Below are 24,078 nucleotides of genomic sequence, written 5' to 3'. Positions count from 1 at the left end.
AAATTTTTGTATAAAAAAATTAACAAAACTCGAAAAATTGACTTCTTTAATATAAAAATAAATAATCGATGTTGCATGTCAGCTCAAGTAGGCACGTTTTAACTAAATTTAAGATACAACAGAAAACAAAAATAATAATAAAAAATAACCAATAGAAAGAACCTCAGTAGGTAATTTATAATAATGTTTTTCAACATTTAGATATTTTCAAAATTAAAAACAATGCTTATAAAGAGTTTGAAAAAGGCTGGAATACTCCCAGAAATGATACTTTATTAGGACCAACAATAAAGTCCTAATGGTATAATTACAAATGTATAGCTACACTTTTAGTAAAACATAATATTAATACAGTAGACTTAGTTAATGTCTACAATTTAACCCTTAACCGAAAAGTCAAATCTTGAAATAATATTATTTGTTTACTTTTTCACCAATACACGGGAGAAAATCAGTTGATTCAGTCAAAAAAGAAAATATAATCTCAAAAACAGGACAGTATAATATATTTATGTACATGCCCGCTTACATATAATATGTAAAATAGGAAAGGATTTTATATCGATTCTAAAAAAAAAAAAAAAAAAAAAACTCAATTCATTTTCTTTTTTAAAATAATTATTTCAGTAAATTTAACAATGAATTTATAATTTTATGTTCTAAGATAACATAATAATGATCTCAAACAAAAATTATATAATCAATCTAAAAAAAAAATCATAATTAGGTACATAAAGCCCAATATTTCATATAGGCTTTGTATTCTAAATTCTGGCTTCAATTGATATACTCAAAAGTGATAAATATAGTTTAAAATTTTCGTTTAATTTATTTGACTTTATTTAGATGCAATATGATCAATTATGGCTACTTTAAGTACCATTAGAGACGCACCCAAAAGGTTCATCAGAAGAATAGATTAGTAGAAACTGATGATAATTCGACCAGGAGTGCAAATATAATCTACAGTCAATTTTTATAAAAATCACTCAAGCTTGTATTTGTGTTAACAAGTTTAACTTAATAGTCAAATTGGACTAAATGAATATAGGTAAAATAATTCAAAATATGTCAGACCAGCAGATTCTAAAAAAAGTTAAGTGATAAGCTTGCTTTTATGTTGACAGATTCAGTAGATATATTTTTTATTAGTTATTTCTTATTCAATAAATTTACTTTGACATACGAGCTTCGTCCACTAACGAAATAAACTCGTATGTAAAGGTATCACTGTATACATATATTTATGCAGGTAAGCTTTCTATTAAGCCTACCTAAATAGATTACTGCTGATCGATAATAACTAATTAATTGATAACGTCAATCATGGAGAGAGAAAGAGAGAGAAAATATAAAGTTGTTGGAATGAATCAATAAACTATCCATTTATTCGACGTGAATATTTGTATACAATATCTATTAAATCTTTATATTAATTTATCAACACGCTCTTTCCTTCCTAGCTAAAACTTTCAAATAGGCTTACATATTTCATTTATATTTCCAAATTAATTATTTCAATTATTTTTGACATTTTACATATATACATTAACGAGATAAATGTGACATAATACATTAATGTATTTGTAGGAGTTAGATTCTTCTACTTTTTGTAGGAATTCTTGAAATGTTATGCTTTAGGTACATTCTATTCATTATTATAATCCTTATATGAGGTAAATCTATTTTTCTCAATCCTTTTCATACCCCTAGGGCTCTGTATCCAATCTGACAATTAAAAGTAGTCTTCTTGTGTATATTTAATATTTATATAGGTATATTGTGTTGTAAATTCTAGGTAGTTTTGGTATATAAAAAAACAGAACCACAAAATTACATGGTCACACAAACCATTTCAAGAATGCTTGGGAAGAGAGCAGGTAAGCTGCATTGCCTTTAGAATCATAAGGACCAAAGGGCCATTGCAATTCTCCCCTTTTCGAGAATTTTTATAGATATCCTAATGAATCAAAATTCGTCTTGTCATAAAATTTGTCCTGATTTTCGAAAAAAAAACAAATTTATATGTATTTATTTTGATTAAATGTTATTCGTTCAAATTTTATCACTTTCCAAAAAATTTAACTCTGAGCTTATTACAAAAAGGCTGGTTAATTGTTCAGATCAGATTCAGTTTCATCTAAAAAAATAAACTTTAAAAAAAAATAATAACAATACAATTTTAAAAAAATATCTTCTAAATGCAGCCCTTTGTGAAAATTGGCATTAATAAGAGAACAAAAACATTACCTCAATTATTACAAGGGAAGGCACCATTTTATAATTTCTCCCCTTTTAACGCCACTGTTAGCTGTGTCCTTACAGTAGCTATCAGAAACTTTAGAAATAAGGTAATAAACATAAATCCTACTCTATATCCAGGAAAAACATATGTAGATAGGAATATCTCCTATTACAATCTTCAATTATACTGTCCGAAAACGACTTAACTTTAGAACTCTCCCAACAAATCTCATTGTTGCCTTGCGTCATTTATAAAAAAACACCTAGACGTGATTACTGTATACTAAGATGCTCTCTTGTCAAGAATTAATGAACAATGATGACAACTTGAAAAATACAATGGACCGGTCTTAAAGAATAAGTCGGTCTGTTTCTGTCTTACAAACAAAATTATCTGGATCCGTGTCATTTAAAATTCGGTCAACACTGATTCAAAAACGATAAAATTTCGGTTTCAGTCCACCGAATGTAAAAAAGTAATAATTGTCCTGGGAGTGAGTCTCAAAACTTATATATATATATGATAGGGATGGGTCAAAATATCGCCTTATCAAATGGAAAAAAAGGTTTACATAGGTGGTTGTCATACGTATAAGCTCTAGTAAAAATAAATACATTATTTTTACTTCAATTTTAATGCTTTTTTTAGCATAGTAAGAATTATCGGATTCCGGTATAATATACACCATTTTGTTTTATAACTTGTTGCCATTTGGAAAGGAATTTTATAAAGCCTCTGGGATAGAAACTCTCGTCCCTATAGACAAAAACTGGGAGGGTCAATTTTCAAAAGCTTCTTGGCAGTCAAATATTTCACCAACAAAATCAATTACCATAGAGAGGAACAGGTTAAAATCACTTGGTGTGAGGTCCGGGCTATAAGGTAGATACATAAGTACCTCCCAACCGAGCTTCCTGAGAGTCAATATCAATGTGTGGGGCATAGCGTTGTCCTGATGCAACACAATTCCTCTTTTATTGTACAAAGATGACCGCTTTTGGGTGATGACTTCCTTGAGACAGTATAAAATTGAAAAATTAAGAGTTTGGCCATACGGAGAGCAGCTCTTAGTAAATGATTCCCTGTCAATCCCACCAAATACACATCAAAATATTCCTGGACGTTAATCCTACCATGCCCATCGTTTGCATCGGCTCACTGTTAAGGGAATACGACATTTTTCTTGATGTTGTCAAAAGTGACTCACTTTTCATCACCATTGTCGAACTGCTTCAGAAATGGATCGATTTTGTTACAATTAGGGAGCGATTCACAGATGAAAATTCGGTTCATGGTTTTTTTTTTTGAGCTAAATCGCGTGGCACCCATACATAGAGCTCTTTTTTAAACCCACACTATTATTTAAATGGTTCCAAACGGGGTTTGCACAAAGTGTAGCTTATATGAAGGTTGGCTTCAACTATTTCCCTAATTTTTGCGATATTGTCGATAACTGGTATTCCAGAGTGTGATACATCTTTGACATCAAAATTACGCGAACGGAACCGAAGAAACCAAATTTGCGTATGATTGGCTGTTACAGTATACGGGCCATAAACATCAATTACCTATTTAGCAGCCTGGCTTGTTTTGGCCCTTATCAAAGAAAAACTTTAAAATATAGCAGATTTTCTCTTTGGTTGTACCCTTTTTTAAAGCTCGATTAAACATTACTGAGTTAAGCAATAATTTTTTTATTGAAAAGTACTTTTAATACGAAATCTTATCTTTTTAATGCTCTGTAGTTTCACCCGACCGGAATTATACAACGCGAGATCTAGATTACTAAAGCTATCTATTGAAAAAAATAAGGAATTCCTTATTACTAAACTTATTAAATATTATTGACGATTAAATTAAAATAGTTCCATTTAGAATAAGTACTTATGTACAACGTACTACAAAGGACTAAGAAAACAGAGGTATCTATCCTTTTAGGTATTCACCATTCATAATTAATTAGTAGCATAGCTGTAATAGTTTATTATACTTTTCATCAAAGGCGGATCTTAAAAAAGTATATATAGCTGTAAATTACTTCGTATATTAAAATACCCATCGAAAGACTGGGTTCTATCCAACTCACAACTTTAATTACAAGTGACTATTCGGCTACAAAAAAGAAGAAAAAAAGGAAAGGTGCAATACCAACAATTCACTTTTTTAGAGCAATTCCTATAAGCTAATAAATTCAGTATCATTAAACTCAATCCAGGACCTGCATAAGATGTTTTACTTTATAAGTATGCCAATATTTGACAAAAAAATAACTTCAATAGAAAAAATGCAACGTTATGTTGTACAAATTTGCATTTCATTGCTAAACAAAAAAGTTCGCCATGGTTTTAATGAGTTACTCTTTCAATTATATTTCTAGGAAAAATAATACCTGTTATTTGTATCATGTGACAATGTCATAATATTTATTTATTGCATAGAAATCAAAGCTATATATGGTTCAAAAACTAATAGATTATACTAATTTTTGTAGATATGTGGTGAACAAAAGCGATATTGTAACTTGTATTAATAAATTTGGCATTGTGCAACCATGAAATAAATTGAAGAATTTATAAAAGTTGGATAATGATCATAATAAAACAATGGAACGTTTCTTAGATAGTTATTATGTTCATGATATTAACCTTTTTCATGCAAATTACTAATTGATAAAAGAGAGCCGCAAACAGGAGAAAGTCACGACTACATAATAAGGAGTACATATATTAATTTCCTCAAAAAACTAATGGGTGGACCAAACTAAAATCATAACAGTCTCAAACTGATTTGGTATTTTCAGACTTCACCCCAACACTATTATACAGGGCTCGACAATCCTTTATATTAACCACTAGAGAAAAGGGCTTATTAATTTTTTTACTTGCCAGAAAAAAAAATGTATTATTTTCAAACAAGTACAGGAATAGTATCAAGGTACTTTTGTTATAAAATAAGTTCAGTTTTAGGAGTAAAACTCTCTTTGTCTCATCTTAACTCATCTTGAAATAGTAATCTGAATTGTAACAAGGTAATAAATATGATAAATATTGTGGCAATCCTTATTTATTCAGTCCAGTCCAGTGTTAGGACTATACGTCCTTGGAAGAATTGATTTAAAAAAGAAATGAAATAAAGTTAAATGATCTCATCAACGACCAAACTTTATAAGTTTTAGGACTGATAAACAGGACTGCACTGGACCAGACCGATACTGAACTGTACGGGACTGCAGTCTTCAATCCTATATAAGTTAGGCTTAAGTTAGCTTAAATAGGTGGTATTTGAGGTATATCATTACAAGCTAGATACAAGCTGCCCTGCTTGTTGTGGCTGTCAAGCCCTGCTATATATGTATATATTTAACAAACTAGGTAACAACAGTTGTAAAGTTCAATTCAGTCTCCATTAAGGGTTTTTCCTTTTTAATAAAAAAATATATACTCCCCCCCCCCTCCCCTGAACACTTTTCATAGCTATTAAATAATAATTTGACAAAAAGAAGACAAAAAAAATAAAATAAAGGACGAGAATTATTCTCTTACCATTTTTACAAATTACATACATATAGGAGGAGTAGATTATGTCTCTTCATAATAAAAGAAAGTTAGCGCATCACTCATTGTCTTTTTGTCAATGAACCCCCCCCTCTTCCCCGTCTCCTAACTACAATTTTTTAATATTGTAATTTCTTCATTTTCTCTCATAATTAAGGTACTTAAAAAGGAATTTTACTACTAGGATAGAAAGAGGGAGAAGAAGGTATATATGTTTCATATTTACTGAGTCAGTATACTTCAAAAATCGGCACAAATTTTGGCATGTCTACATAGAGATATATAAAGAATATCATGCTTGATAAATTACACTAGTACACACAAAGTTTCAACTTTGTGCAGCCTTGGGTTGGGATGATATACCTAGGGTTAGAGTTCGAAGGCTTTTTAACATAAGAGGTTTTTTTTTGTTGACAACCTAAACAGTGTTCTTTATTTTACAAATTTTTTAAAACTATTCTGTCACTGTTAAGGCGTAGCATTTAAGGCCCCCTCCAAACAGAAATTTTTTCTAAGGAAAATGCAAAATATTTATTGGTGTTGGTGTGGATCTACTTAATACTGTCTTTCTATTATACTTGTAAGGATATTTTTCGAAAAGGAGCTTCTAAAATGAAATAATTTGATAATGCTGTTTACTTTTACTTACCTTGCACAATCTATTTGTATCAGTTATAACTTGACTCAACAATTTTTACAAATTTAGAGGAAGAATAAATTATTTCTTTTTGTTTTCCCTGCTCTAACAAGTATAAGTAAGATTCTTCATTAGATGCATGAACATTTTTATTCGGCTTGGATTAAGCAGATTATTCTTTGTTTGCACGATAAACTTTTTGCATCCGAATAGAAGAAATGCAGCATTGTATTATAAACGTTTCTCGGTGAACAGGGTCTTAAGTTAAAATTAAGTACGAGTGGATGTGCTTGATCATTAGTGTCAAGGGGTGTCATGAAGGATTGGTTTAGGAGTTATTATAAGTCTTAGTTCCTGTTTAGCTCAGAGTTGAATGACGATCCCTAGAAGAGTATTTCCTTCAATAATTCCTTGCTTGATACGAAGTGGTACATGTGTTTATTTCCTTTTTCTAATAGCTACTTGTAGCTTATGTAACAAAACAACACGGCAGATAAGTTTCACCCATTCTAAACATCCCTCAAATTGCTAGAGTTAGCACGTTAATTGTCGATTTATTTTTATTTCATAAAAAAATGTTTACGCCTCTTATTTCTTTTTGCATACCTTGAGAAACATAAAAATTACCTTATTAACAAGAAACTTTTGGCTTTGTGGCCTACCCAATATGTTTTATACTATTATTTGGCCGCAATACTTGCATATCAGGGTCCTAACTTTGCATTCTCAGACTATAAAGAAACTTATGCCTAATTTTGGCTGCTCTGATTCGTGTCTTCTTTTTTAATGTAGTTTGTGTTTCTAATACGTGGTAGTACTTAAAATATTTAACAGTGCAAATAATATACAGAAAATTACTACTAATTAAACAATTATTATACAGTCCAAATAACTGTATAATATTTCATAAAATGAATAAATCTCATTCGAATAATACTTGATGCAAATGATGAAGATTGATATTTGAATATAAATAGAGTAATATGTTCTAAAATTCCTTAAAAATGTCGCAATTTGTACAATTATTCAATTGATCGATTAGAGATGAAAAAATAAGGATAATCAGAGAAAAATATCTTATTCATTCCATTCTAAAAGCTAATTTTTATCAAGAAGATGAAAATAAGATTATATGGCGTTGTATTAACATACTTTCATAGATATGAGGATCAGATATATAATATGACTAGGCTATTGAGGGATAAAATTTTGATAGACAGTAAGGTTGAAGTCCTTTTATTTGCTGGTCCCATTTTTACATCCAATAGTTAACTATTTTCCTTAATCTGACCAAAAAAAGTTATATATTTTTAAAAAACTTGATTATTTAGCTCCCCAAAATGGCTGATTTCTAGTATGATGATGTCAGGTGAACACACTCTATAAACAAATTCACAACTCAATGACAATAATACAAACTACTTACCACTCACATACTTTACGCCTCAATTTCATTTTGATTTCAGTTTATAAAAAGAATCAATTTGGGTTTCCCATCCTTATCATTGATCCTTTGCATTAAATTGTTCACTTATTAAACATGCAGATAATATGTACATATAGGTAATAATGAATTAGTTCAACCTCATACCATTATTGATTAAAATGATACACATAATCGGATCAAACTTGTCCCAGATTATTACATTAGTACAGCTTTGTGAGAAATTGCTCTTAACTAATGTTGATATTACGGATCAGGATTTAAATGAGGAAGATAAAAGATATGAGCTTGACAATATGTTAAGAAGGTTATTTCCTGCAACTGAAACTAGTATCCTATTAAATAATAGTAGTAAATATCATCAAATTGAAGAAATTTGTATTATTGTTTGAATACTTCAAAATGTTCTCAAATATGTAATTTTAGACATATCCCTCTTGTTTCATTTCTTGATCCTGAATTTTCCAAATACATAAATCTTTCAGTTATCGATCTTTTTGAACTATTTTTTGATGAAAAGATATGGTGTTTGATAATGAAACAGAATAATCTATATTCAACCAATAAATGATAATCTTCTTTTATATCAATGAGGAGGAAGTTAAATTATCTATTGCAAGACTGATTGTTTCTGGTATAGTTTCAGTTACGTTTAGAAGACTCTTTCGAAAAAAATTAACAGGGAATGAAGCTATTTATAAAGCAATAAGACGCAATCGATTTGAATATATAATGCTATTGTTTTATCCGTTTTGTTGAGATCCTTCTGAGGAATATTCAAAACTCTGTTCATTGATGGATATTTTTCAAAGTATATTTAGATCATATTTTCAGTCTGAGTGATACCTACCTCTCACATAACGTGACAATGATTGAATACTTTGGGCGACGCAGTTGCAAAACAAGCTAGATACATCAACCTATAAGATTCGGGTATAAAGCTTTGTGTCTAAGTACCAACGGTAGATACTTAGTGTATTTTCACTTTTACCAGTATAAAACGCTTAGAGGAAATATTGAAGATAAAAAAAAATTGGAAATGCAGTGTTGAAGTTTAAAAAAATTTCGAGCTTTTACCAGGAATAAAAAAAAAAGTATTCATTTCGCCTGTTGAAGGAATTGTCAGAACAGAATTATGGAGGGGAAGGATCTCTTAGTGACGATAGATGCAAAAGTTGCACATTACATTCAATTGAAGATATGAAAAATGAGGCTTCATAAGCTTTTGAGTTGTTTGTTATAGTTAATAATATTTTAATCTGCCCGTGGATTGACAATTCAGTTGCAACTGTAGCCTCAACGATTCATGACGCTAATTCTTCTACAAATACAAGAGATACTCTAAAGTACAGAACAAAAAAGTTCAAGTGACCCATCCTGATATATAATTAAACAATTTGACATGCATAAGGCGCCACTGTTAGGCAAGACCAAAATATCAATAAACCATGAATATCCATTAGAAGGAAGAAATAGTGGTGGACTATATTTACTTAGCTATTGAATGTATCAATTCAAAATGCTTGGTGCACATGCAAATTCCCTAGCAAAGTTGAGTCATTTCGAACTTCTTGAGGAAATAGCAGAGATATGCCATATATTAATAGATTTGGTATTTCACCTATATTTGCAGGTCATACAAAAACGAATAAAAGGGTACTTGATGTAGTAGTTGAATCGCTTTCTTGTTAAAACACCTAATAGATAAAGGCAAAGTTGTGCTGGAGAACATTGTATTAAAGCAGGAATGAGCCAATGTAGTAAATATGATGCAGGGCTATCGCTAAATTGTAATATGCCCTTTCACACCAAGTAGATGATATTTGGCGGATTTTTAATCATTATTAATCATCTTTATAGACCATTGTAATGATAATTATGAAAATAAAAATGTTTATGTAAACTGTTTATTAATATTTTTAATTATAAGAGGAATTTACGATAACGTAATAATACAAATATATCAAATTAATATACTTCAATATTATTTTACCTCCTTTCCAACTACAATGTACCCAAAGGAGATAACATCCAAACAAAAATGCCCCCGGTAGAATAAAGATTATATTTACATAATTAATACTTGTAAAAGCTGCAAATAGAGCCATTAATCAATAAAAAAATCCTAATATTCGTTAATTATTCCATTTACTTTTGTTCCATCAGTTTGATTATTTACAAGATATAAAAAAACTTAAGGATCATGACTTTTAAATGACGTCTTTAAGCTTAATTTAATTTAGTATAAAAACTATTATTTTCCTTCAGTTTATATTTTATATCATTTAATTTTTTATTAATATTGATTGGTATAAGGTATGGTTAGTTAAAACTGACAAACAATGTCTTGGATAAGTAATTTTCACAATGAGATACAGGTAACCCTTAATTGCATGGTAGTTCTTTAAAGGGATATATTTCAAATTTGGATAATTAATACAAGAATTTGTTAATTAGTCGTACTCAGAAACTTTTTGGGTACTATTCCAAAAAAATGAATACAGAAAATTATATGATTAATTCAGAATTTACATAAAATATAGATTAAAAATATATTTCCACAAGACATTAGAAGCATATTTCATTATCCAAATCGGCGACCATATGTATATAAGGGATACAGGACATAATTATAAGCTTTGTATATTTTATTCAATTGTATCCTTATTAGAAAAGGGTTGAATCCATATTACATGTGGTACTTTTTATTAAATATTAAAGATTGGGACATGGGATTGCGATTCGACTTGGATTTGAGCCCATATTTTGAAGATTTGTAACTTTACTTGATTACATGGTTGAAAGACTCCCATTTGAGTTGGATTCAATAGCTGAGAACCGCAAATTGACTAGAACTCCATATCTAAGATTTGCAACTAAACTTGGATGTGCAAGCTAATCTATACTAAACTCAAGAAATACTTTAATACTATACGCCTTATTTTACAATTATTGACTTAATATGAATTCAAAATAAATTAGAGAACTCTAACTAGACCGACTACAATTATTCAAATAGTTGGAATCATACGGGGAGATTTCAGAAAGGCAAGTGGGAAAGGTTCGCTCATTCACAAGATTTATTATGTAAATGTATACTATATAAATAAAAGTAATTAGTGTCCCTCGTATAAATTTCAAACTCTGTCAAAAAATTGGATATGTAAGCAAGATTTCAGAAAAAATTGATCTAGATTTGTTTAACAAAAAGATATATCTGCAAAAAAATCGAAGAGAAAAAAACTGATTCATAAATTAAAAGCAAAAAATTTTGTCCAACAAAATCGGTTCACTTTTTGAAAGCAAATTTAGAAAAAGTCCGTTGAGACCAAACCGAAAATAAAATCGATCTTGAACTCTGTCTCAACACTAATACATACAGCATTTATATGTTATGGTATGTACATTTACAATAAGGAAAAAAGGATTTTAAAATCTTTCATTCCTCAATTCCCACTCCCTCAATATATGCAGACATATATACACATGTATTTAGGAACCTTTTCTTCTTCTTAAGGCAGCACAATAATAAAAACAACAAGTGAAAAAAAGAGCAACTTTTTAAGACATTCTTCTTTTAAAAGTGTGAAAATAAGCACTTTAACAAAATAATAATTTCCTTATACCATTTTAATCGTTTACATTCCTTTCTTTTTTTAATACTTCAAATAGAATCTTGTAGCAAAAAAAAAAAAAAATAGTACAATTTTTTGTATGTACATCCAAAAGTATGAAAGGAGATGCTTTGAGTTGAATGCTTTTTGATGTTTGAGCTATGTTTAGGTACTAAGTACATGTATTGTGGAGAGGAAAAGCTAATACACAGAGTTGAAGTTTCACGGATGAATAAATATGTGGCCCGTCAACACAAAGACAAGCTACATTTAATGATTTTTCACAAAATTGAGGGTGGGTTATATTTGTATCCTTCGACGAATTATACTTTGAAGACTGCTTAAATTGCATTGTAATTAGCCAAAGTTGATTTTCAAAATATAATGAAAAGAAATTAATGTGTGTGTTTTTTTGTTTTTTTTTAAGGGCATATCGGGGCAAATAAAGGTATCTTAAATCAATTAACGATGTTAAAATATGGTTAAAAGCCTTGAACATCTTAAGTCATCCAAGGAATTATAATAAAAATCCTATAAATGACACAAATGTATAAGTGAATCATCATCGGCTATATGTATCTACGAAAAAAAAGAAGGTTTTTCTCTTTTTCTTTATTATTCTTCAAGATTGTTTTATGTTTCTTTGACATCGCACGAATTTACAAAACCTTCAAGAATAAAAATATTAAATGAACTCCTGTTTCTTGCTTAATATTTTTTCTATCACTGTACTGAGGCCTTTTCTGCTGGCTAAAATCAAAAACTAATTTGTGGCAAAGTTTGACGCTTTTCAGCTTATTGTTGACGAGATGCAAATTATTCTTTTTTAAATAGTGTTTTTTTTTCTCGTAATAATTTGTCTCGTAGGGCAAAGTAGAACTATGCATAATTGGCCTATGGATCCTTCCCTATTATCCGTATCGTTTTTTGTGGATTTTGTAAAGTATAATTGCATAATTTGACGGTGCCTCTTTGCCCAATACTCCCACAAAAAATCGACCTAAAAATTCAATAAAAAGCAATACTGGTAATTGGGAAGGGCTCATAGAGGAAAGAGGTAAAGTTCCACATACCTGTTCCTGTACGAAAAATTGACAAAAACGTTAAAATTAAAATAATAATTATAATATTGTAAAAAACAATTATCCTTAGTAATTTTAAATGGCCTATATTAGACCGAAAATGAATAAAGTGGCCCGAAACTTTGGCAAAGCCAGTTTTTTGATAGTTTCAAGCAAAAAAGTTTTTGTGCAAGACAGTCCTGTAACCAGACATGTATCTAAGGACAAGCATAAGGATAAACACTTCCATTTTTAGAAGGATACTTGGCTGTTACCAATATTATCATTTTTTTCCCCTCAATATTTATGTGATTTTATCATCCATTAATAGTCACAAGTCTTGTTGAGATAGACTTTAAAATAAATCAATAATAATAATGATTCATCTACTGAGCATCACTTATATTAGACTGTTAGTGAACCTGGTGAAAAAGAAACCAGAAAAATATGACTTATTTAATTACATGATAAACAGTTGAACAATGACAATAATTGCGTTTTGGAAATGTTGTATCATTAATTAAACAGTTCCTTACTTTTACAGTGGCAAATATCAAGAAAAATGCTAAAAATACTTGTATGATTTAAAATATGGAGAAGAAATATACTTTTATTTTAAAATAAACTTCACAACATAAGTTTGAGTTTTAACTGGATAAAATTTTGTATTTTTATAGTAAAAATATTAAAATTTTATATACAATATAGTTTACTTTTTATGCAAACTTCAGGGATTCAAAATAGTATCCATCCATTTTAATCAGATTACGTGTCTCATATAAAATAATAGCTAAATGTTTATTACTGCCTCAGTCCTCAAATAGAAAAAAAAATACAAGAAATCAAAACGAAAAACAAAGAAACTACTTTTTACACAATAATTTATAATGTGCTTATAATTCTGAATTTGTAATTAGTAGAAAAAGTTTAAATTATATTTATATTTTATTTACGTTCAGGGTGGAGTATAAGGATCCAAAGTCCGTTCTTAGTTACAACGCTGGTTAACAAAGGTTTTTATGACAAAGACGAGGAGAAAACTTGATAAATTTTCACGTAAAGTAGATAAAAAAATGATGACATGAATACAAGACTCATTGAATATTTGTGCAGAAAGTTATCTTTTTTTATACCTTGTCATGACAAAAAGCTGCCTTTAGATAGTATATGTATTTAATAAAGGGTGAATTGAAGGATATTTTCCTACCGTAAACTATGATAAACATACCTGAAATATAAGTAAAAAAAGAGCGAGATAAAGATTAGGTTTTTTTAGAAGGATATATTATTCGATACTAAGTACTCAACAAGGACATGAAACAATTTATTCTATGTACATATATTTTCCCTAAATATCCGAATACTTACTGTACATATTGTGTATGTATAATACATAAAGTTATTGTTCGAGAATGAAACGGAAACTCATAAATAGGGAAAAGGGAATACAAAAGAAAATAATATGGGTTTAGGAACATTCTATGTATAACAACTCTGAGTATGTTACTTAGTGCATCATCCACTTACATAAATTTATATTATACTTACAATAAGGCGCATCAAACGCCCACTGATATTTACATAAATGTTTGATGGATTTTTACCCCTAGTATGTCAAATGTAACACCAGGTGATGGAAACAGGCAAGCAAAAAATCAACAAGTCGGAGGTTGTCCTGGGAAGGCCACGTAAGACCTATATATAGAGTAGTGTTAATCCATATTTATTTGGTCCAGTCCAGTCTAGTCTGAAGACTGGTCCTTCGGACTATCACTACTCGAACAGATTAAAAATAAAGAATAAAATTGAGTGAGGTCATCAAGGAACGAACTTTATCAGTTTTAAGACTGATATTCAGGACTGGAACAAGACTGAACTGGGCGAGATTTGTGTGTCAGTCTTAAATAAGGACCGACACAACATTACTTATATACAAAATGGGGACCCAAAACTTGCGATATCTATAAATTAGTGTTTTAGAATCGTTTTTTTAGTTATGATATTTCATTAGGCAACCAATCTACGGCTAATTCAGAAACAAATATGTTTTGTTTAAATCTTATGCCTCTAAGTGTAAAAATGTCGAAGCAACAACAAAAAAGCCAGTGCCTATGTGATCTCCTACGCGCCGTGTCAAAAAGTCCATAACAATCGTATACCGCCAAGAAGAACCTAAACTTCTGCTGCAACAATATGGGTGACTTCTGGTCTATCTCTATGCGGCCCTCTTCCATTCCTGACCTCAACCCCTTGGACTTTGCAGTCTGAGGTGCCTTGGAGAAGAATTTTTCTAGCAGCTCTCGTCAAATTTTGGATTCACTTTGAACTGTAATCATGACAGTGTGATACTCCATGAATACGGCCTACATCACCAGGAGTTGTCAATTTATTCTCCAGCATGTCAAAGCTGCTATTGAATTTGAAGGAGGATATATTGCATTTAAAAAATATATTATTTAAACATATCACAAATTTGTTTTGAGTTTTTTTTTTTGACTCCATAAAAATCCCTTCTTTCGTAATTTAGTCATGCCACTGCGAGTTTTGAGTCCTCGTTCTGTATGTGGGCGTTGACTAAAAAAGAAGGTAAAAAGATTTTTCTCAAAATTGAGTGTGGATTACATGTGTATATTTTGACAAATTATCATCCATTTTTATTTACAAACTGTTGTTACTAGCTGTTTGTGTTTGTTGGAAATTCCTCTTAAAGTAGAAAAAATTGCCAAATTTTATTTAGTTTTCCATATTTGCACCTAAATAAGTATCTAAAATCAAAAAAAGTTTTAAAACTATTTCTAAAAGGGTTAAGTATGTTAACTCAAGCGAAGAACTACTCTGAAAACCCTATAATGAGTGGTCTATATTCTAAAAAAAATGAAATTGTCATACTTTTTTCTAGAAGTTTAAAGTTTTGATATATTATAATAACAAACGTTGCGTTTGGTATTATAATATATCAAAGCTTTGGGTGTGAATAATACAATTTTGATATGATATGGACATGAATAAGTTTTTAAGGGGAAAATAAGAAATTTAAAAACATAACCATGAGCACTTTAGGCCCCTTGGGACCATCTCCAATTTTGTTGATTTTTTGTATATATATTTATATACAAAGTGTCAGACTTAACAGACGAGAATAAGAAAATCCAAGGACTGAATAGCGTTTGATCTACCCTAATGTACAATATACACAAAAAACATATAATTACATATATATGTCAGCATATAACGAGGGCTAAAATAATCCAACCAACAACAAAAAACAGAAAAAACGCAATACCTCCATCCATTATATTATATTTTGAAGAAAAATATTTTATATTTTTTGAATTTTATGTTTTGTCGTGTAAAGAAGAAAACTTTATTCTTATTCGCAATTGTAGAGGGTAATTGCATTAAAAATTTAGACAGAATTTTTTTCGTACATCAAATTTGAATAAAACTTGTGGTATACAATTATTTGCTAATGGGCAACTCAAAAAGGAAATTTCTTATTTCTAAAAAAAACCCGGTTTTTTTCTGTTGTATTACATGAATGAAACTTTTTCCCCCCTAATAAAATTATTTTCAGCCCCCGAAAAAAGAAAAAAAAATATATCAGGGTTAATTTATGTTGACTCTGTATTCTGAGCACCTTTTTATGATAAAATGCATAAAAATGGTCTGGAAGTATGGAATGTTTGGAGTTGTTGTTCAACAACCAGATTGTTAAAAAAAACATTTTTTACTTTCAATATCTCCAACATCCTATTCTTTGATTATATTAGAAATTTTATGAGAACAACATCAAACTAACATCTCACTATAGAAAAAAAATGGAATATTTATTAGGTTGGTGATCAATAAGATTCAATTTTGCTCATATAGACACAAGTATACAGTTGAGCTAATAAAAAAACGTATTAACACTTAAAGTTCTTTAAAATAAAATATTACAATCACAATGAAAATCAATTACATAATGTATATTTAATAAATTACTGAAAATATCATTATAAACTAATTATAAGAAAATAAATATTTTAAATTTTTAAATTTGTTGAAAAATCAAACAACAATCTCAATAACAGTCAAAAAACGATTTAGTTAATACTTGTACTATGTGGTATAGCTGTAACCTTGATTACTCCAATAACTCGTCTTTTATGTATATTTTTATTTTATATAGTCTTACCACTTATTCACATGAATATTTTTTTTTCCTTTTCATTTCTGAATATCCGACTTTTATTCACATCAACGATTCTCAATGTGATTCAGACCTGGACTTTTTGACTCTAATCTTATTTCGTTAAAAATATTCTGAGGTTGATATGACTGTGTTAAGTACAAGTCAAGTTCTCATATTCATGCACTGAGTTCATGTCAAGTCGGAGTCCTAATGCTCTAATTAAAAACTAAGCCCGAGTATTCATTTTCCTAGTCGAGGCTCGAGTACTATATCTCTGAGTACATATGATAAATATTACAGAATTATTCAATTTTGATTTCAACGGATTTTTTCTTTCTTTTTAAAACCAAAGATTCTGCATCGATTAGTATCTAGTCTATTAATAAAAAGAAGGAAAAATAGAGACTAAATTACATTTCTACTATTCAACGATAAATTATCGTTAATTTTTATGAACAAATTATTCTGATAAATCTGTTCAAGGCACTGAAAAATTATATTCTAATAATAATTTTTAGAATGAAATGATTAGAAATTGAATGATTTAAAGGGTTGTAGGGCCTCATTTGTTTTGATAAGTATGAATTCCTTTGTTAAATCTCCAGAAATCTCAATTGAAAACAATCAAAAACCTTAAAATTATTGAGTTTAACCCTTTTATTATGAACATCCTTTTTGGAATTTAGTTAATGAACTTAACAAAATATAATTTATTAATTAACATTATAATTTAAACAAAAATAATACTCGAAATAGATGTGTGTCTGAGTTTTTTTAATCATTCATGTAGCCAGCCTTAGCGGGAATAATGGTTTCGTAGTGTAGTCAGAAGGCTTGTCATCCGTTGCAGATCCAGTCTTCCGTCATAGTGTCACAGTGCTGGCTGACAGAGGCTTTGATGACGTAGGTGTTTGAATGACGAAGACTGCATGCCTTCTTCTCGACATGTACCCAAAAGTTGTAGTCGAGAGGATTTACATCAGAGCTGTAAGGGTACCAAACGTACCAAAGGACTCAAAATACCCATACAAAACTTAATCAAAAGTATCTTGCCACGGAAAAGATGGATTTATTTTATTGATAGTCTCAAAAGTGGCCCTCTACATTTTCAATCCACTAAATAATAAACGACTTCTTTTTGCTTCCATATAAATGTTATTTTTTTTAAGCAGAAAAACTTATATAACCACTTTATTACATTAGCCAATCTGATGTTATTGTGAATTTCAAAAAGTTGAAACTCTTAAAAAATCACTTTCTATCAAGGACCTCCATTCTAAAAATAAATTAAGTTCAATGAGCTGTAATGAGTTATATAATTATATATATGTATGTCACAGATATTTACAAACGGATTGTGTAAATCGATCCCTTTTGAGGAAGTCAGTCAAAACAAGTTCTCTCTTCCTCTCAGAAGAAGAAGAGGGTAAGGAAAAGGGACATTGTGAAGAAGAAGAGGAAGAAAGTATTGGAAGTGATTTCTTCCTCTCCTCTTTGCTGTATGTGTAATATATTAATTAAATAAATATCAAAAGCCTTCAGGACACAATTCTTTTTTTTCTTCTTATTTTCATGATAGTTTGTTTGACAGCAAAAAATATTTATTATAAATAGTGGGAAAATACAGTATTAATATTGTCATCCTCCCCACCTACCTATATTTATAAATACATAATAGACTAAAAACTATTGGCAGAGGTAGAGTGATGTGTAAAAAAAAAAATAGAAAAAGCCTCAAAGCAGTTCATTGAAAAACCAATCATAAATTAAATTCTTGACAATATCCTAATCACAAATGCGATATTGTGTTGTTCCTTTAAACATGTAATAAAAATAATAAATAATTTATTTTAAATATAAAGAAAAAAACGTCCCTGATAAAATAATTAAATTCATTTTTTGCACGGTTTGGAAATTGAAAAAAAAATATATATATACTTTTTTTAAATATAACCTGCGGCTGTGCCTTTATATATATATAAAACTTACCATGGCAACTCTTACAATTTGAAGGTAAGAGAGCCTCTTAACTGTCATGAAGTTTTATTAAGTAAAGTTTAGGAAAGAAGGAGTAGATAGAAATCCCACACAGTATCTTGTAGGGATATAAATAGAAAAACATAGCTCAATGGACAACGCACTCGATATAAAATATTATCTTAAGCTCAATGTACGTAGGTTGGCGTCTTGGTTGTTCCTAGAGAAAGAAATATACTTTCTGTGTATGGACTTAAAAGACCATTCCTAAGTAATTGTAATACTATACTTAATCCAATCTGAGCAATTACAAAAATATTAAGTCGCATTAAGTATATTAGCAGGCATTACACCGATGCCCTTCTTCAATTCTACTCTGAGTCTGACATGGACTTACTTTTATATCTCTTAAACAAATCCTTAGTGTTCCTCTCTCTTATTATTGTCACGATAACAATATTTTTGTAACGGTTCGGGTTCCAATTTAAGGTACTTTTATGTATAAAAGCAAAAGTGTATTCTTATTTTATAAGGATAACTTTGTTTAAGAGTGTAATAAGAAATTTGAGGGGTTACGTCATCTGCAATTAAACTTTTTTAACGTAATGGAGCTGCAAGTGCCGGGATCAATAGCCTTTTTATATACGTCGGTAACACGGTACTACTATAGTTCCAATACATTGATCAACACGATTCTCAGTTAGTTCCATAGGGATTAATTTATATTTAGATATTTTCGCCTAAAAATAAAATAATATTGATAACAGTTTGGAAAATAAAAAACACTGCTCAGATTGACAACTAGAATAGTTATAGGTTATTTTTTTTTTTACAAATATAAGTATTTTAGTCCGGTCTCAAGTTATTTTTATATGTAATTGACCTTGTTTCATACTCAAGACGAGATGAACTCAGAATTCCAGTCATCTGGTCTTTTGGCTTAGATTTTTTTTATTTTTATAGTTGATACTTTAACACAGATATTCAATGATAAATTTATATATTCTTCCCTGGATTCTAATAAGTATTTTTACTTATAATTTATCGCTGTTTACCATATATTTAATGCACTATCATAAAACAATACAAACATAAGGCAATGAACACAACCACACAAAGAGGTATAATATGTGCTACTCCCCTTGGTGTTGTGGCCTCTTTGATATCCCAAGAACATGTCATTAAAGATAATTACGAAAAAATTGTCGAGAAAGTGACATGGAAGTCAACAGACACACTTCTTTGAATATTAAAAAATTAGAAAGAATTCCACATTGGGGACAAGCTGGTTGTTCCCAAAATTATCCATCTCTTCAGATACGCACCATTTTTCAAAAGCACATGCAAGAAATAACTTGTTTCCTCCTCAAGAAGGAAATAATTGTTTTACATAAAAGCTTTAGAAAGCATTTAAAACTTTTCTGGTTAACAACAAAAAAAAACCTGGTGCCCTATAAAATTAGTATTAGTGTCAGAAAATACCTTACAAAATAAATATAATTAAAGATACGTATTGTGACATAAACCTTATTTTTAATTAGTGAATGAGTCATCATATTTTTGTCCATATTTTTGTATTTACCTATTTATAATCAGGCTATTTTGATGGTTATATATTTTATAGGCTAATTGAAATAAAAAACAGAAAAAAATGTATTTATTTTTTTTACTAATGAAAGAATATTAATAATCTATTTTTGGGTGCAGGCATCCCATCAATTTTTTTTTGTGTGTAAGAGAATAATTATTACGGGTATTTGATGAATTATTGAGTAAAATAAATGAATATATTTGTCCTTTTTAGTCTAAGTTACTCTCTTTTATATACTAAAGTCGATAGCTCCATAGAATATTTAGCCATCCCAACATTAAAATTGATATTTTAGCTAAATAAATCTATACTTGTCCTTGTTTCTAGTTTTTTTATTATCAGTAAGGATTAGTAAACGAATAGATCACTTTGTTACAGTATTTTATATATGAATGTAATACAGTTTGTGTGTGCGTGACTTTTATGGGTACCCACACCATTAGGCATAGGAGGGTGACACTTTGCATGTGTGCCTCAGTTGAACCTAGTCAGCTAAGACTGAAGGGGAAGGGGGGGGAGGGTATATACTGGTGGCTGGCATACTGCTTTTATTAAAACACAAAACAAGAGAAAAAAAATTGATCCTCAAGGAAACTAAATACGTGGTTTAGTTAGAAATCAAAAAGTGAATTGCGTACAAAAATAATAACCTAGACACGTTTTCTGAATTTATTCAAAATCAAAAAGTTATGGCAAAAAAATAATCCTTGAAAATTGCAGTTTTTTTGTTTTTTTAATGTGAAAAAAATGCATGTACACGATGGAATATTGGATTTGGAGATAAAATAATGTTTGTAGAAATTTGATTTTTAACTTAAGTATCTGTCATTTTCTGAATATATTTTTTTTTTTCATTTGTTATTGTCTTTTTTTCATCAAACGTCAACTTTTAATTTTTGAAAAGAAATACTACAAAACGATGCATTTAAAATTGTAGTTTTACCTTCTTGAAATTTTTATGAAATACGTTTTGCAACATTTGCAAAAATAAACCAGCTATTGTGGGTAATTTTTTTGAGGACATGAACTCCATATCTTTTTTGGGTTTTGAAAGTAAGTAAAAAAACTTGGTAGTTTTTTTTTGTATTCCTCTTTACAATATCAATCAATGCTATTGATAGATATATTTTTGCAAAAAAATGCAAAAAGTTTTTTTTACATTTTTTTGCAATTTCTGATTTGGCAATTTTTTGACAAAAATAAAAGTTGTGCTTATCATTTTGACCATTTTTTTCATGTATATATGTTAGTATGTTATTTGAAGTTGATAGTACCATTTTAAAAAAAAGTCCTTAGGATACATTCCATATAATATAAAGATGCTATATTATAATGTCTATAAGAATAAATTAACGCTCACCCGATCAACGCCAGGTAACTATTCGGTTGTACTTTATAATTGTGACATTATAATGTAAAATGTAGTTTGAGAAAAAATATTTAATTAAATTTCATGTAGTTTTTTTCTAAATTATTAGCAATCAAAACATATTCAATACTGAGTACGACCACTTTTCATTTATTTTTTTAATTCTTCAATGGTAAAGTAGTGAAAGCGTAAGATCTCATAAAATCATTCTTGGAAAAGTCAATATTAATTAATTTCATAATTTGTTAATAGCTCAGAAACTAATGAATACAAATTCTAAAAAAATGGATATTTAATAAGTTAAGAATTGTAATGAAATTTTTGTAGAATGTAAAGCAGGGGCTCCCATTAATTTTTGGGTAAAACCCTGAATCAAATGAATAGATATTCTTACGAGCCAAACTTATGAAACGTTAGATTTTATTTCAATGGGACAATAACTTCTATGAACATGATAAAAAAAAAGTCATGGATGTTTTATATATTTATTTATAAATATACAAGCAAAACAGTTTTTTAAAAATTGATTTTCCTCTTAATTAATCATCTGATGTTGATAACAACCAAAAACAAATGAAAGCTGAGTAAAAAAAAGTATTGTTCAATATAATTTAGCGTCAAAAACGGCCTTGACTCTACTTTGGAAGCCGGAGTAGATCTTGATAATAGTCTTCCTTGCCAGATTCCGCAATTCCTAAGAAATTTGGTACATCAGCATAGATTTTGCTTTACAAGAGGATCTTTTTGTGTGTCGCTCAACTGCACTCAATACAAAAAGTATATTGGGTTGAGGTCGGGTAAGCTTGGAGGCCAAATACTCCATCCAGCAAAAAGAGGTATATATTCCAATCAAGTTAACGTTTTCTTTGCTGTGTAGAATGGAGAAGAGTCTTGTTGGTAGACGAATAATCTACCACACACATGTGGATTACCCTTTCAGAACAGTTTAGATCCCTGGCAATAACCAAATTTTCAATAAAATTATCATCCCTCTGGCAATCTGACCTCATTTTGTGAGGACACAGGACCTATCAGGCTAAGGGAGTTTGCAATCTCAAGATTATCTCGTCCGGCTTGGATCTCAAACACTCTGCATTTTCCACAATTGTGGAATTCATTATTCGTGAAAAAAACAGCCATACGCTGTATTATAACTGGTTTGTAAATTTTGTTCTATCTTTTTAAAGTTTGCATCCAGACTGAGAGTGGATAAATTCATTTGCTGAAATGAGTGCTTATGAGAGAGTTTAGTAAGATAATTATTTTTCAATATATTTATCTCCGATAAAACATATCCAAACATTCCAAAACAAATGAAGGCCCAAAAATAGATACAGAATATCTATGAAAAACAAAGAAGAATTTCCAGTATTGAAAGTGAAGCAAAAATATTATATACATAAGATATTGCAAGAATATTTCTGTCTTTTGGAAGGATAAACACTCCCATGAAAGAGCTCAAGAGCACTTGAAAACCATGATACGTCTGTATCTCACTTCATCTTAACTTAGCATTAAATATCTTGGTTTCCTTCAACTGATATTTTAATTTTTAATATATGTACTTTAGCAGAGTGTCAAGTAATTTATAGTTATATTTAAGATGTTCAATGTATTTTTGACTAAAATAACTATAGTCTTTAATGACGATATTCATTTTATGAAATACAGCATTTTATAAATTTAAATACTTTCTATTTTGCATAAAACCATGTAATATAATCCGTTAGTAAAATGTTGCTTTAGTAAAAGCAAAAAAAAAAAAAAAATATGTAGAATAAATATAAAAAAACCATGAAATTTGAATATAATTTTAGATATAAATATCTTTATATGTAATATGTACTATTTTTTATGAAATATTTTTATGCGAATATATATTTTGAGTAAGTAATTTTTAACTTACACTCACTCTTTGTACTTATTTTTATTCATAATATGAATATATGTTCATTCATATAACTGGGATACATATTTATTTTAATGCTGCAAAGTTTCCAATCTGATAAAACCATGCTTATACAGTGTACTACCAAGGCTTTAAATACTTTCTTTTCTGCTTTGTTAAGGTACATACCTATGTGCCTTCATGTACTACCTACGTCTTTTAAGTACAGGGTGATATATATAACTCTTTTTTTTTTTAATTAGATGGTATCATTTTTGATGCCATTTTGACTTTGTCACAACATATTACTTAATATTCAAATCCTAGCTTTTCTAAAAAAAATTGTATTTCATCAAAGATGTGAGCACAACTTCCATACCCGTGATTGGCAAACCACAGCTATTTCATTCTAATACTACGGCTCTGGGATAAAATTCAGTAAATAGTAACATGTCAGTTCCCTGAATTATTATTTCACGTCTCAAAAAGCCCAAAGGACAACATGCATGACATCTAACAGTTTT

General features: G+C 29.4%; 1 protein-coding gene across 4 annotated transcripts in view; it reads right to left on the bottom strand.

Moving 5' to 3' along the window:
* The window catches only part of LOC121120399 (uncharacterized), a 386,468-nt gene that overhangs the window by 294,492 nt on the left and 67,898 nt on the right, over positions 1 to 24,078 (bottom strand). For 2 of the 4 annotated variants that reach the window (XM_071889102.1, XM_071889103.1), the window contains exon 2: positions 13,763 to 13,783. The exons of the other annotated variants lie outside the window; for them this stretch is intronic. The gene's annotated coding sequence lies outside the window, so the exon portion shown is untranslated. The remainder of the gene's footprint in view (positions 1 to 13,762; positions 13,784 to 24,078) is intronic. 4 annotated transcript variants of the gene reach the window in all.

The sequence above is a fragment of the Lepeophtheirus salmonis genome, chromosome 6 (assembly GCF_016086655.4).
Source record: "Lepeophtheirus salmonis chromosome 6, UVic_Lsal_1.4, whole genome shotgun sequence".
Classification (NCBI taxonomy): Eukaryota; Metazoa; Arthropoda; class Copepoda; order Siphonostomatoida; family Caligidae; genus Lepeophtheirus; species Lepeophtheirus salmonis.
The sequence above is the reverse complement of the archived record's forward strand: the minus strand, read 5'-3'. Positions and strand labels throughout refer to the sequence as shown.